This window comes from Macaca fascicularis, chromosome 7, assembly GCF_037993035.2.
Source record: "Macaca fascicularis isolate 582-1 chromosome 7, T2T-MFA8v1.1".
In the NCBI taxonomy this organism is placed as follows: Eukaryota; Metazoa; Chordata; class Mammalia; order Primates; family Cercopithecidae; genus Macaca; species Macaca fascicularis.
In genome coordinates, this window is record NC_088381.1 from 99,546,375 (window position 1) to 99,560,709 (window position 14,335).

General features: G+C 36.9%; 1 protein-coding gene across 15 annotated transcripts in view; it reads left to right on the forward strand.

Moving 5' to 3' along the window:
* Positions 1-14,335, forward strand: part of NUBPL (NUBP iron-sulfur cluster assembly factor, mitochondrial) — a 259,201-nt gene that overhangs the window by 154,125 nt on the left and 90,741 nt on the right. Inside the window, exon 1 of one of the 15 annotated variants that reach the window (XM_065548711.2) lies at positions 9,718-9,827. The exons of the other annotated variants lie outside the window; for them this stretch is intronic. The gene's annotated coding sequence lies outside the window, so the exon portion shown is untranslated. Of the gene's footprint in view, positions 1-9,717; positions 9,828-14,335 lie in introns of those variants that run through there. 15 annotated transcript variants of the gene reach the window in all.

Genomic DNA, 14,335 nt, shown 5'->3' on the forward strand with positions numbered 1-14,335 from the left:
GAGAAGAATGTTTATTCTACAGCTGTTGAATGAAATGTTCTGTTAATGTTTGTTAGGTCCGTTTGGTCTATAGTGCAGTTTAAGTCTGATGTTTCTCTGTTGTTTTTTTTGTTGTTGTTGTTGAAACTGTTTGTTCGTTGCTGAGAACTGGGTGTTGAAATCCTCAACTATTATTGTATTGGATTCTGTCTCTTCCCTTAGACTGAATATTTGCTTTGTACATTTTGATGCTTTGGTGTGGGTACGTAGATATTTACAAATGTTATATCGTCTTCCTGCACTGATTCCTTCATGATTATATAATGACCTTTTTTGGTCTTTTTTAAAAAGTCCATTTAACCTTATATAAGTCTAGTTCTTTCTGCTTTGTTATTTATTTATTTCTTTATTTGAGACAGAGTCTTTCTTTGTTGCCTAGGTTGGTGTGCAGTGGAGCGATCTTGGCTCACTGCAGCCTCTGCCTCCCAGGCTCAAGTGATTCTCCTGTCTCAACCTCCTGAGTATCTGGGATTACAAGTGTGCACCACCACACCTGGCTAATTTTTGTATTTTTAGTAGAGATGGGGTTTCACCATGATGGCCAGGCTGGTCTTGAACTCCTGACCTCAGGTGATCTACCCACCCGGCCTCCCAAAGTGCTGGAATTACAGGTGTGAGCCACCATACCCCACCCCTGCTTTGTTTTATTTCCATTTGCATGGAATCTTTTTTGCATACCATACCTTTGAGTCTGTCTTGGAATCTTTTTCATCCTGTACCTTTCAGTCTGTCTGTCTTTACATGTAAAGTGAGTTTCTTGTAGGCAAAATATAGTTGGGACTTTTAAAAAGAAATCTGTTCAATCACTCTATATCTTTAATTTGGGAATTTAATCTAATAACAGTCAAGATTATTGTTGATACATTGAGGACTTACTCCTGTTATATTGTTCGTTGTTTTTTGATTGTTTTGAATTTCCTTTGTTCTCTTTTTTTCCTCTCTTGTTTATCTTTGCAGTTTGGTCGATTTCTGTAGTGATAAGGTTTGATTTCTCTCTCTTTTTCAGCTGTGTATCTGTTCTACCTGAATTTTATACTTTATATTGTTTTCATGAGGCAGTTATTGTTCTTTTGCTTCTGGATGAAGGATGCCTTTAAGCATTTGTTGTAAAGCTGGTCTTACGGTGATGAATTCTCTCAGTTTTTGCTTGCCTAGGAAATACTTTATTTCATCTTCATTTCTGATTTTTGCTGGGTATAGTATTCTTGTTTGGCAGTTTATTTTCTTTTCACAGTTTAGATGTATCATCCTATTCTCTTCTGGTGGGTGAACTTTCTTCTGAGAAATCTTCTGGTGGGTTAACGGCGATTTCCTTATACGTGACTTGGCAGTTTCTTTTTCGCCTGCTTTTCAAATTCTTTTTTTTTTCTTTTATTTTTGATATTTTGATTATAATGTGGCTTGGAGACTACCTTTTTGGCTTGATTCTATTTGGGGACTTTTGAGCTTCTTTGTTTGAATGTTCATAACTCTCCCATGACTTAGGAAACTTATGGCTACAATTTGATTAAATATGTTTTTCGTGCCTTTTTTCATCTCTTCTCCCTCCAGTATTCCCATAATGCACAAATTTGTTTGCTTAGTGGTGTCTCATAAGTCCTGTAGGTGTTCTTCATCCTTTTTTATTCTCCTTTTTTGTTCCTCCTACTGAGTTGTTTCAAAAGACCTGTTTACAAGTTCAGAAATTCTTTCTTCTGATGATCTATTCTATTGTTGCAGCTATTGATTTCATTTATCATTTCATTTATTGAATTCTTCAGCCCCAAGATTTGTTTGGACCTCTTCTATGATATCTGTCTCTTTGTTGGGTTTTCACTCACATAACATTTTTTTTTCCTGATTTCTTTTTATTATCTGTCTTTATTCTTTCGTAGTTCATTACATTTTCTTACAATCTTTATGTTCAATTATTTTTCATGCATTTTGTAGATTTCCTTTTCTTTGAAGTCTCTTATGGGATAATTACCATGTTCTTTTGGAGGTATCATGTTTCTTTGCTTTATCATTCTTCTTTTGTCCCCATATTGATATCTGCACATTAGTGGAACAGTCACCTCTACTAATTTTATATAGTAGCTTTGTAGGGCAAGACTTTTTCTTGTAGTTGTTTCCTATCATGTTGGGTGTGTAGGGTAATTTGGCTTTAGTTCTGGTTGTATGTAGTAATGTGGTCTCTGTGTGATATTTTTGACTGTAATCAGCATGTATTAGTCCATTCTCTTACTGCTATAAAGAACTACCTCAGACTGGGTAATTTATGAAGAAAAAAGGTTTAATTGATTTACAATTCCGCATGACTTGGGAGGCCTCAGGAAACTTATAATCATGGTAGAAGGCGACACAGAAGCATAGACCTTCTTCACATGGTGGCAGGAGAGAGAGAGTGAAGGGGGGGTGCTACTTTTAAACCATCAGATTTCATGAGAACTCACTCACTATCATGAGAACAGCATGGGGGAAACCACCCACATGATTCAATCACCTCCCACCAGGTCCCTCCCTTGACAGGTAGGGATTACAATTCAAGATGAGATTTGGATGGGGACCCAGAGCCAAACCATATCATTCAGCCCCTGGCCCCTCCCAAATCTCATGTCCTTTTCACATTTTGAAATGCAATCATGCCTTCCCAACAGTTCCCCAGAGTCTTAACTCATTCCAGCATTAACTCAAAAGTCCAAGTCCAAAGTCTCATCTGAGACAAGTCAAGTCCCTTCCACCTATGAGCTTGTAAAAACAAAAACAAGTTAGTTACTTCCAAGATACAATGAGAGTATAGGCATTGGGTAAATATTTCTGTTTGAAATGGGAGAAATTGACCAAAACAAAGGGGCCACAGGCCCCATGCAAGTCTGAAACCTGGCAGGACACCCATTAAATCTTAAAGTTCCAAAATAATCTCCTTTGACTCCATGTCTCACATTTAGGGCATGCCGATGCAAGGGGTGAGTTTCAAAGGCTTTGGCTGGCTCTGCCTCTGTGGCTTTGCAAGTACAGCCTCTGTGGCTGCCTTCACAGGTTGGTGTTGAGTGCCTGTGGCTTTTCCAAGTTCACAATGCAAGCTGTTGGTGGATCTACCATGTGGGAGTCTGGAGAATAGTGGCCCTCTTCTCCCAGCTCCACTAGGCAGTGTCCCAGTGGGGACTCTGTGTGGGGGTTTCAACCCCACATTTTCCCTCTGCATTGCCCTAGTAGAGGTTTTCCATGAGGCCTCCACCCTGGCAGCTGACTTCCATACATCCTCTGAAACTTAGGAGGAGGTTCCCAAAGCTCAACTCTTGCCTTCTGTGCACCTACAGGCCCAACACCACATGAAGGCCACCAAGGCTTGGGGCTTGCATTCTCTGAAGTAATGGCCTGAATTGTACCTTGGCCTCTTTTAGCCATGTCTGGAGCCTGGAGCAGCTGGGACACAGGGTGCCATGTCCCAAGGCTACATGGAGAAGCAGGGTTCTAGGCCCCGCCCACAACCATTTTTTCCTCCTAGGCCTCTGGCCTGTGATGGAAGGGGCTGAATTTCTGAAATGCCCTGGAGACATTCTCCCCATTGTCTTGGTAATTAACATTTTGCTCCTCATTGTGCAAATTTCTGCAGCCTGCTTGAATTTCTCCCTAAAAAATGGGTTTTTCTTTTCTATCACATCATCAGACTGCAAATTTTCTAAACTCTTTTGCCCTGTTTCCCTGTTAAACATAAGTTCCAATGCAGATCATCTCTTTGTGAACACATATGATTGTATACTTTCAGAAAAAGCCAGGTTGAATTTTGAATGCTTTGCTGCTTAGAAATTTCTTCTACCAGATACCCTAAGTCATGTCTCTCAAGTTTAGAGTTCCACAGATCTCTGGGGCAGAGGCAAAATGCCACCAGTCTCTTTGCTAAAGCGTAGCAAGAGTGACCTTTACTCCAGTTCCCAAAAAGTTCCTCATCTCTATCTGAGAATACCTTAATCATTGTCCATATTACTATCAGTGTTTTGGTCAAAACCATTCAACAAGTCTCTAGGATGTTCCACATCTTCCTGTCTTCTTCTGCATCCTCCAAACTATTCCAACTTCTGCCTGTTACCCAGCTACAACGTTGCTCCCACATTGTCAGGTTATCTTTATAGCAGTACCCCAGTGTCCTGGTACCAATTTCCTGTATTAGTCCATTTTCGTACTACTAAAAAGAACTACCTAAGACTGGGTAATTAATGAAGAAAAAAGGTTTAATGAACTCACAGTTCCACATGGCTGGGGAGGCATCAGGAAACTTACAATTATGGCGGAAGTGGAAACAAGGACTTTCTTCATATGGTGGCAGTAAACAGAGAGAGAGAAGGGGGAAGTGCCACTTTTAAACCATCAGATCTCGTGAGAGCTTACTCACTATCACGAGAACAGCATGGGGGAATTGCCCCCATGGTACAATCATCTCCCAATGGGTGGGAATTACATTTCGAGATGAGATTTGGGTAGTGACACAGAACCAAACCATATCACAGCATCAGTGATGTCTGCAAATGACTCAGTAGCCTAGTGGTTTACGGAAGGAGTGGTGTGGCTTTTCTCACTGTGAAGCCAACTGAGTGGGCTGGTTCTCAGGCCGTGAGTAGGTACCTGTAGTGTCCAGTGGCTCCACTGGTCACAGGGGCATGGTTGCCAGTGGCAGAAGGTGGCAGGTGATCCAGGCCTCAGATCTGGGAGGTGTATGCAGCCTGTGATGGCCCTGTTGATCAAAGAAGTGGGGTTGCTGGTGGCAGTGAGTGCTGGACCACCATTCCTCACACCCTGGGAGGCATGTGTGTTGGCTTCCCTAGCCTGCTTTCTGTGCTAGACCACCAGGGGTATAGTACATAGTGTGGTACCTGGTGCCAGGATCATGGCTGTCCCGTGGGTCTAGCTGAAGTCATAGCATTGCAAGTATATGGGCATGGTGAAATGACAGTGGAGCCCCATGGATGTGGCAATGCGGGGACTCTTGGTCCCAGGTCAGGATGAAATGTGGAAGTGGCACTGTTCCCAAAATGGTGCTGTGCTAGTACACCTTGGGTCGTGGGGAGTCGGGATTGCCAGTGTGAATTTTTTATCTGGAGCAGTGCAGCTGTGTGGACTAAAGGCAGCTTCCTATCCTGGGCTCAGGGCCTGTGACAACTGTGGGGCTGCCATCCTGAGTTTCTGTGCTTCACAGGGTTTTTGTCACTTCCTTGCTGAATTTCAGTGTTATTCTTTGGACCCTCTTCTTGAAGTGCAGTCATTTATTTGTTTTTGCCTTCACGCCATGGTAAAGCTGAAAAATCATAAGTTAAATCGTTGTAAGTCAGAGACCATATATAGTTGAAAAATGCTAAGAGAGTAGATTTTAAATGTTCTCTCTACAAAAAATGGTAAGTATGAGAGATAATAGATATATTAATTAGCTTGATATAGCCATTCCACAATGTCTGCATATATTAAAACATCATGTTGTACTCCCTGTCCTTCTTCGTAAAGGACATGAGTGTTGGGCACGTGTAGTCCACCATCTTGATGACGCCTGTCCTCTTAGCTAAATAGTTGGTGAGAGAAATTTTTCACAATAGATGTATTTGAACTGACAAGAATGAGTCATAGAATTATTGTATCATCATTTTTTAACCCTTAATGAAATATTATAAGATCTAGGCAGCAATTATCACCGACTTCTGATATCACACACAGAAAATAATCTAAGTAGTTAGCATAAGTTATGGAGTAGTCATGCCAAAAATTCAGACCAGAATCTGATTAAATCTCCAGGTCTAACTACTAATTTGTAGGAAATACATGAAACAGAGAAACATGGTAAGTGAAACTATGAGAATGCAATAAGTAAATCTAGAGTATGGAAAATCCTGTAGGAGAAACAACCCAGTTTTTCAACAAATAAATTGTAAGAAAAATTAAAAGAAAGATAATCTATAGATTTAAAATATTATGGTTTTTAAATTGATTATGTAAAGAAGATTTTCTCTTTACAAGAAGAGTCCCTATATTTTAGAGTTACATTGCTAAAATACATGTAGATGAAATGATATATCTGAAGGGTAAATGTGGAGTGAGTAAAGATATAGATTAAATAAGACTGACCTTGAACTGATAATTCTTGAAACTAAGTGGTAAATAGTACATGGAGGTTCATGTACTGTTTATTCTTTTTGCTTTTTTTCTTCATGTGTTTATATTTCCTGTAATTAAATGTAAAACAAAACAAAAGCCATGTGCTTAGATCATAACTCAAACTCTTTTTTTAGCCTTGAGGTTCAACCTAGTCTGACCTGTACTTACCTCATCTCTACCATGCTTACCCATGTCAGAGTACATTTATTTTCTTCCCTTTTTTCCAGATATACCAATTTCATTAACACTTTAGGGCCCTTGAACTTACGGCTATTCTCTCCATCTGGAAACTGTACCCTTTAGAACATTAGTGCTTATCTCTTGATATTCAGGTCTTATCTTAAATGTCATCTCAGAAGAGCTGGCTGTCACCATCACTATCATCTTATCTTATTTTCCTCAAAACATTTATCATGATTTGATGTCTCCTTTTATATTTGTTTATTGATGGTTTCCACCCATTAGAGCATAAGTTCCATGGTTGTGATGCTGTCTTCTTGACTATCTTGTTCACTGTTAACTTTGCAGCACTTCAAACAAATACTTGGCAAATATGGTACTCAGTGTTTATAAGGTGAATCAGTTAATAGTGCACAAAGCTGTATTTATAAGACATGATTAATCTTTTAATATATAATATCAGCAATATATAGTACAATTGCCTAGCAGAAGTATTTAAAATTCAGTTGGCATTTTCATTATTAATGTTTTCAAAGGCTCATGTGTGGGAAAATTAGCTCTTAGCAAAGCTTCAGAAAAATTTTGAAAATTCACAAAATGTCAAATTTTCTCTTAGCATTTATTTTAAAATACCTGCATTTTGGGTAATTAATGTCATGTCTTGTTTAAAGCTGTTTTTTATATCCAGATAAGCAGAGGTTAAGTTTTATGTGTGTTTATGTGTGATATGAAAATTGGCTAACAGTTCTTGGCTTGTGAATAATTATGAAATATTTTCAATTATATCTGCCATCAAAAAGGAACTGAGAAACACCTTATTGCATAGAAGAGATGAGACCATAAAATTATGAGACCTACTCTTTTTTTAAAAAATACATGAAATACTATTTTGTCATTCAAAATAACTACTGAGGGAAGTTGTCCATAATGGTTATTGAATAAAATGATATGTTTTACTAATGAAGTAATTTTTCATTCTACTGTTTAGTACTGCAGATTCATATAGGATGCAAAAACTGGTGGGTTCCCTTCACCTGAGTGTTAGAAAAGAGAAGCTTTTCCTCCATGGCACAACAGGAGATGAAGACTTAGGCTCATTTTACCATAGCCAGGGCGGTTCCTCTTACCATCCTGCATGTATGGCACATAGGGGTCTTAGAACATAGCCTTTCCACCAGAAACCTGCTATCTACTTTTTTTTCCTTCCAAACTGTCTCCTAAGTCCAAAGTGCTATAGATCTAGAAAAATTATTCAAATTTGGCTCCTTGCCAGGAGAGTTTTTATTCTGAGACGATTTTGTAATTTGTTTATTCTTTTTTAAATTTCTTTGTTTTTTTTTCTTTATTTAATACAGCTTTATTGTGGCTTGTCATGTAGAAAACACTATGAGATTATAGGGGATAATACAGAGTTGCCTTTGATAATTTTAGTTTTGGAACTTCTCTTTTGGAATGCCTTTAGAATGAGTCAGTTACATATATGCTGCACATAGTCGTATTTTTTTTCTAATGGAAGATAAAATTTTTATATTTATTGATTTTAAAATTAATTTATTTTTATTTGACAAATATTGTACGTATTTATGGTGTAGAACATGATGTTTTAATATATGTAGACATTGTGGAATAGCTATATAAAGCTAATTAATTACCTCATATACTTAGCATTTTTTTGTGGAGAGAACATTTAAAACCTATTCTCATAGTAATTTTCAACTACACATGGTGTCCAACTTGCAATGATTTGACTTATGATTTTTCAACTTTACCATGGTGTGAAAGCAATGTTCATCTAGTAGAAACTGTACTTTGAATTTTGATATTTTCCTGAGCTAATGATATGTAGTATAATAAATATTCTCTTGTACCTTGTGTGCTGGCAAGAGCAGCAAGCCATTCTGTTGCTCGCTTTCAGTATGGTATTCATTATATGAATACAGTATACTACATTACATGAGATGTTCAACACTTTATTATATAATAGCCTTTGTGTTAGATGATTTTGTACAACTGTAGGCCAATATAAGTATTCTGAGAATGTTTAAAGAAGGGAAGGCTAAGCTATGATGTTTAGTAGATTAGTTGTATTGAATGCATTTTTGACTCACATTATTTTCAACTTAGTGTGGGTTTATTGAGACATAACCCCATTGCAAGTTGAGAAGCATCTCTATATAATATATTGTTGTTAACTGTAGTCACCACGTTATACAATAGATCTCCTGAACTTATTACTTCTAACTGTAGTGTGTGTGTGTGTGTGTGAGAGAGAGAGAGAGCGAGAGAGAGAGAGAGAGAGAGAAAGAGAAAGAGAGAGAGAGAGGAGACAGCATGTCACTTTGTCACCCAGGCTGGAGTGCAGTGGCACAATCATGGCTCACTGCAGCCATGACTTCCCTGGGCTCAAGAGATCCTCCCACCTTAGCCTCCTGAGTAACTGGGGCTACAGGTGTGTACCACCACTCCTGGATAATTTTTGTATTTTTTATAGAGATGGGGTTTTCCACATTACCAGTCTGGTGTCAAACTCCTGGGCTCAAGCAGTCCACCCACCTCAGCCTCCCAAAGTGTTGGATTACAGGCATGAGCCACTGCACCTGGCCTAACTGTAATTTTGTGTACTTTGACCAACATCTCCCCATTCTTCCACTCAACCCCCTTAGCCCCTGTAACCGCCATTCTATTCCTTCTATGAGTTTCACATGTGAGATCATGCAGTGTTTGTCTTTTTGTGGCTGACTTATTTCACTTAACATAATGCCTCCTAGATTCATCCATGTTGTCACAAATGACAGGATGTCCTTCCCTTTTTCAGGCTGATTAGTATTCCATTGTGTATATGTACCACATTTTTGTTATCCATTGATAGACACTTAGGCTGATTCCATATCTTGGCTATTGTATCTTATATTGATTCAAAATATTACAGTTTACAGTATTGCCTATTTACCAGATATGACTCCATCTACTTTTTACATTTTACTTTATGTATGTATGTATGTATGTATGTATGTATGTATGTATTTAGAGCTAGGGTCTTACTCTGTTGCCCAGGCTGGAGTGCAGTGATGTGGTTATGGCACACTCAAGCTCCTTGGCTCAAATCGTCCTCCCACCGCAGCCTGCTGAGTAGCTGGGATGACACGAATGAACCATGATACCCATCTTACTTTTTACATTTTAAAATTCAAATCCATTCTCATAGAAATAAGGTTGGTGACCAAGATATTTGAAATATTATACTTTGAAAGTAGTTTTAAAAGAGATGTGTGAAAAATATTTTCAGCAGCCATAACACCATTAAGTGATGTATATAGCCTTTCAAGCTTACAATATTTAAGAAGATAACGCTTTTGAATTTTTTTTTTTTTAGAGATGAGTCTCACACTGTTGCCCATTCTGGAGTGCAGTGGCACGATCGTAGCTCATTGCAACCTCCAACTCTCCAACTCCTGGGCTCAAGTGTTTCTCCCACCTCAGCCTCCCAAGTAGGTGCATGCCACCATGTCTGGCTAATTTTCTGTGTAGATTAGGTCAATGCTTTTCAATTTTTTAATTACAAAGAAAATAAAGCAGCCTCAGTACAGAAATATACAAAGTAAAGGAGTGAAGGCTTCCCACCCCTGGCCTTGCCCACTCTCACCATTTGGAGTAATAACTCATAATTGCTTAGTAAGCATTGTCCCAGACTTTTCCTAGGCACATACATGTATGTGTGTTTACCCCAGTATAGTTTTCTCCCTTAGTAGTGAAGTGATAGTAGTCATATAGTTTAGCAACCTGCTTTTTGTCACTTAATAATATATTGTGATCAGTGCATATAAATATATCTCATTCTGTTTATTGGCTTACTAGTATTTCGTAGTATTGCGTGACAATAATTTACTTAATCATTATCTCATTAAGTGACACTGAAATTTGATCCTAGTTTTCATTATTAAAAATAATACTGCATTCAGCATCCTTGTGTATGGGATAGCACTGATTTTGGATATACAGTTTCTGTGTTCAAAGAATCTAATAAAGCATGGATTATGAGTGAACATGTATGTATATGAGCTAAGTGACACAAATTATTGTCTTTATGAATTTGATGTTTTCCTAGGTGCCTTTACATTGTACTAAGTTTTTTGGGGATCAATTTTAGAAATAATTTTTCAACAGAAATGTATCAGAAAGTTTAATCATTCTTTAATTACCCAGGATGAAACTGAATTGTTGCTATAGTTAGGTTTTTCGGAAGAGAACAAATTTGCAAGTTCTTCAGAGAGCTTTGGTTTTTAAAATACAAGGTGAAGGTATCTTTTAAAAATCTTTTCTAACTATATTGTAACTTGAGTATTGTGGATAGGCCTTTAGGCAAGGATAATACTGCTGAATCATTCAGGAAGTTGAAATCATATTCAGGAACTTTCTTACTTAACTGAACTAGAATAGCTTTTAACATGTGATAGCACCTATAAAATTGATTAGGAAAGAAAAACTTAGGATGAGTAGTTTTTGAAGGAGATCAGATACCTTACTTGTAGCTTCATGAGTATTTGGCTTTACTTCACTCTGATGGCCATCACTAGACAAATCTTCCTCTTATATGGAGATCATGCCTAAAGCACGTTCATAGAACCCAAGGCCTTCAAACCACCCAGTAAGTGTTAGTATTGATCTTGGATGCTTCATATTTATGTGAATGACTATACTAGATGACATATTTAAGTGATTCATATTTGTTATGAAAAGACAAATTTGGGAGTATTCATGAAAGCTTCATGTACAGAACTTTGTTGCCATAATTGTTTGGCAATTTAAATGCATCCAGATCCAGTTTTTGAGAAATTGTTGCTCCTGCACATTGAGACTTCTGTGCCCCACACTGCTGATGGGTGTGGCATAGCCTTCCATGAAGGCAAGAATACCAGTTAGTCTTTTTTTCTTTTTAATGACAAAACATTTTTACATTTGCACATCTGATTTTGGAGCACATGACTTTCAGATTCATAGATAATTGCTGTTGAGCTTAGCTTATAATGTTTGGCCAAATAATTTCTATCACAAGCCTGAGACTGCCGATTGAGAGCACCTAGCCAAGAAAGACTAACCAAAAATTCCTGAATTTTCTTCATAGATCCGTCGTGTAGCTTATTGAATAGTCTTCATAAAACCATGAAAATATTAGTTATGTTCTGAGCTTCTTCATGGGTCTATGTAAGAAATGCCTATGCCTCTCTTTCTTTTGGAGGATGATGAGAGAGGAAGGGGAATAGTGGGGATGAAGGTTACTGTTCTTGAAAGGGTGTACATTTTCTAGAAAGAATGTAGGCTTTGGTGCCAGAGGTCAGTAGCTTTGGTGGTGGGAGGGTGTGGAAGGTCTCATTTGATTGCCTCTGTGTTTATCAAGAAAATTGTTGATAAACACTTCTTCCAATTTTTTGGTTTGTGCCCAAGTTTAAGCCTTAGTTTTATCAATGTAGGTCTTTTTTTTCCCCTTATGTGTTCATATGTCTTTGATTAGGGAGGAGAGAGAGTGAAAGAAAGAGAAACACTGAGAGACTGAGGTGATTGATTTATTCAGACCATTAGCTAACTTACATTTTATGTTGGCAATCTGAATATATTTTTTTGTTTTGATTTATTGTCCTATACATTAATATTTCAGAATTACTGAGAGTATGTCTTGTTTTCTGATGAAAAGTAGCTTGGTTAGAACTTTAATTTTATTTGCTCATTCATAACTAGTTTGTTGTCTTAAATACAAGAATCTAACATTAAATTATGCCCGTTTGATGCAGTTTTGCAAAAGTATGCATTCATCATGTCAAAAATTGTTTCTTCAACTAGAGAAAAAAATTATGTTAAAATGTGACTTACAATTTATAATCTGATTAACAGTCCATTTGATAATAAAGGTTTTTAAACTGACAGTCATGATATTTGAAATAAAAATGACTTATCTGGACACTGGTACTGAAACTAAGGCAGACAAATTATGCTCTAAATGGCACATATTTGTCATGATAATCTTACTTGAGAAACCATAGTTGATTGAGTTAGTTAGTTTTGATATAGAACACAGGCCTGTTTGAGCCCTATCATGATCCAATTATTTTTTTTTCTATTTCATGGCATGGCTTACACCTCAAACTCTGGCCTGCATTCTGTTATGTATGTGCCACTGGAGACAGGGATAGATGAGAGAAAATTGGAGTACAAGATTTACTGGCTTATAGGTCTTTGTCATAATTTTTATTTGAGTAGGATATAATGATACTTATGCAAGTAATATTAGTTTCAGTTTTATAGAGAGCAAACTGAGATGATTTTCAACAAGATTACAAGGGATGTACTAATTGGTTTGTTTATTGTATTCCTATCTCCACTTCATGAGGGTAGGGACTTCAGGGATCTTGTTCATTGCTGTATCCCCGGTGTTTACAGCAGTGCTTGGCACATGTAAATGTTTGTATTAATTTCTGAGTCATGATTAAACTCCATAATGATTATCCCATTATTTATACTCAGACTTTACATATGCATATTAATGTGTAATCTGTAATATAAGATAAATATGAAGACAGCAGATACCTATTTAGGCAAGAACAACCTCTAGATACATTGCAACATTCACTTGCTCATCAGGGCAGAAGATTATTACGAGCAAGTCTAGATATAATGACCAATGTATTTAAATGAGAAAAATGAGAATGAAGGAACAGCTGCTCACTTACTGGTCTTTTAATGAGATGCATAAAATTTGGTCCATTTTCTTATTTCTTTACAATTTAGTGATCTTAGGTTTCTTAGATGTCCTTTGGATATTTCTGAAGTAATTTTGTAGCTTAGCAATTTGCAAAGTGCTGAAGTTGATAACATGGGAACTAGGTTGTTTTATGTGTTCATTTCTTTCTCCAGTTCTTAATCCTATTTCTCACCAATATCTTTATCATCTGCATTGCAATTCTCATACATATATTCCTTAGTCTTTCTCAAAGTCTTTTGTGTTATAGGTAAGGGCTGCTGCATTATTTGGTTCTCACTAGGACACCTACATTATTACATTAAATTTACTGTTTTCTCTTCAGCTTTGTAAGTGGCAAGTCTGTTTAACATGGGAAGGACACAAGTCACTAAAATAATAGGAATTTGATTAATATATTCAAACAAAAGATCTGACTTCTGCTCACTTCTTAGCTTCATTTTTAGTCCTTCGTGTATTTTAAAATTGTATTTTGGTCAAATGTTTTCACACTTTGTTTTAATCTTGAGACCCTTCCCTTTAATTTTCAAAAAGTCATTTAACTCCACTTAAGTCGTCTAGGCACGTGGAAAAGATATTTTTAAAATTACACAGATCATTTTGGAACGTGATTACCTCACAAATGTATAAATATTTGCTTAGCATTTCATTGTAAAACATGGTACATTCATTGAGAGAATTTTTAATTTTGACTTATAAGATATGATAACCTATACCAAGGAAAATGGGGCCATATTAGACTTGACTCTGCCTTTTAGCTGGTGTTCTAGGTACTGAGGACTTGTCCCCAGGCCCACCATGGCCACCTGTCCACATCCCGAATTTACAGGTTCAAATCTAAAGACGTAAGCTCACAGACAAATTAATCAAGTACTTAATTCATAAAAGCAACAGGTTTTTTTTTTTGCCTTAAAACATCTAGCAGAGACAATATAAATCTGCCTGATCAATAGACTGAGACGAAAATGTCTAAATTAAAATTTGACAGTGTTTCTCTTTTATTTTACCAACGATTTTAAAGTTATCTTTATTTACCAAAGATTACTAAAGTAACGTGAACTTGACAAGCATTTGGGCTAATTAATTTATGAGTACCTTCTTATTTATAAGCCAGTTCGGTACCATAAAGAATATATAAATAGACATGTACACACGTGTATACACAAAAATACAGACAGACAGAAATAAGGATCTTATAGCTTTAGTTTTAAAACTTTAGCCATGAGTTAGGTAAAACTAGTTTAA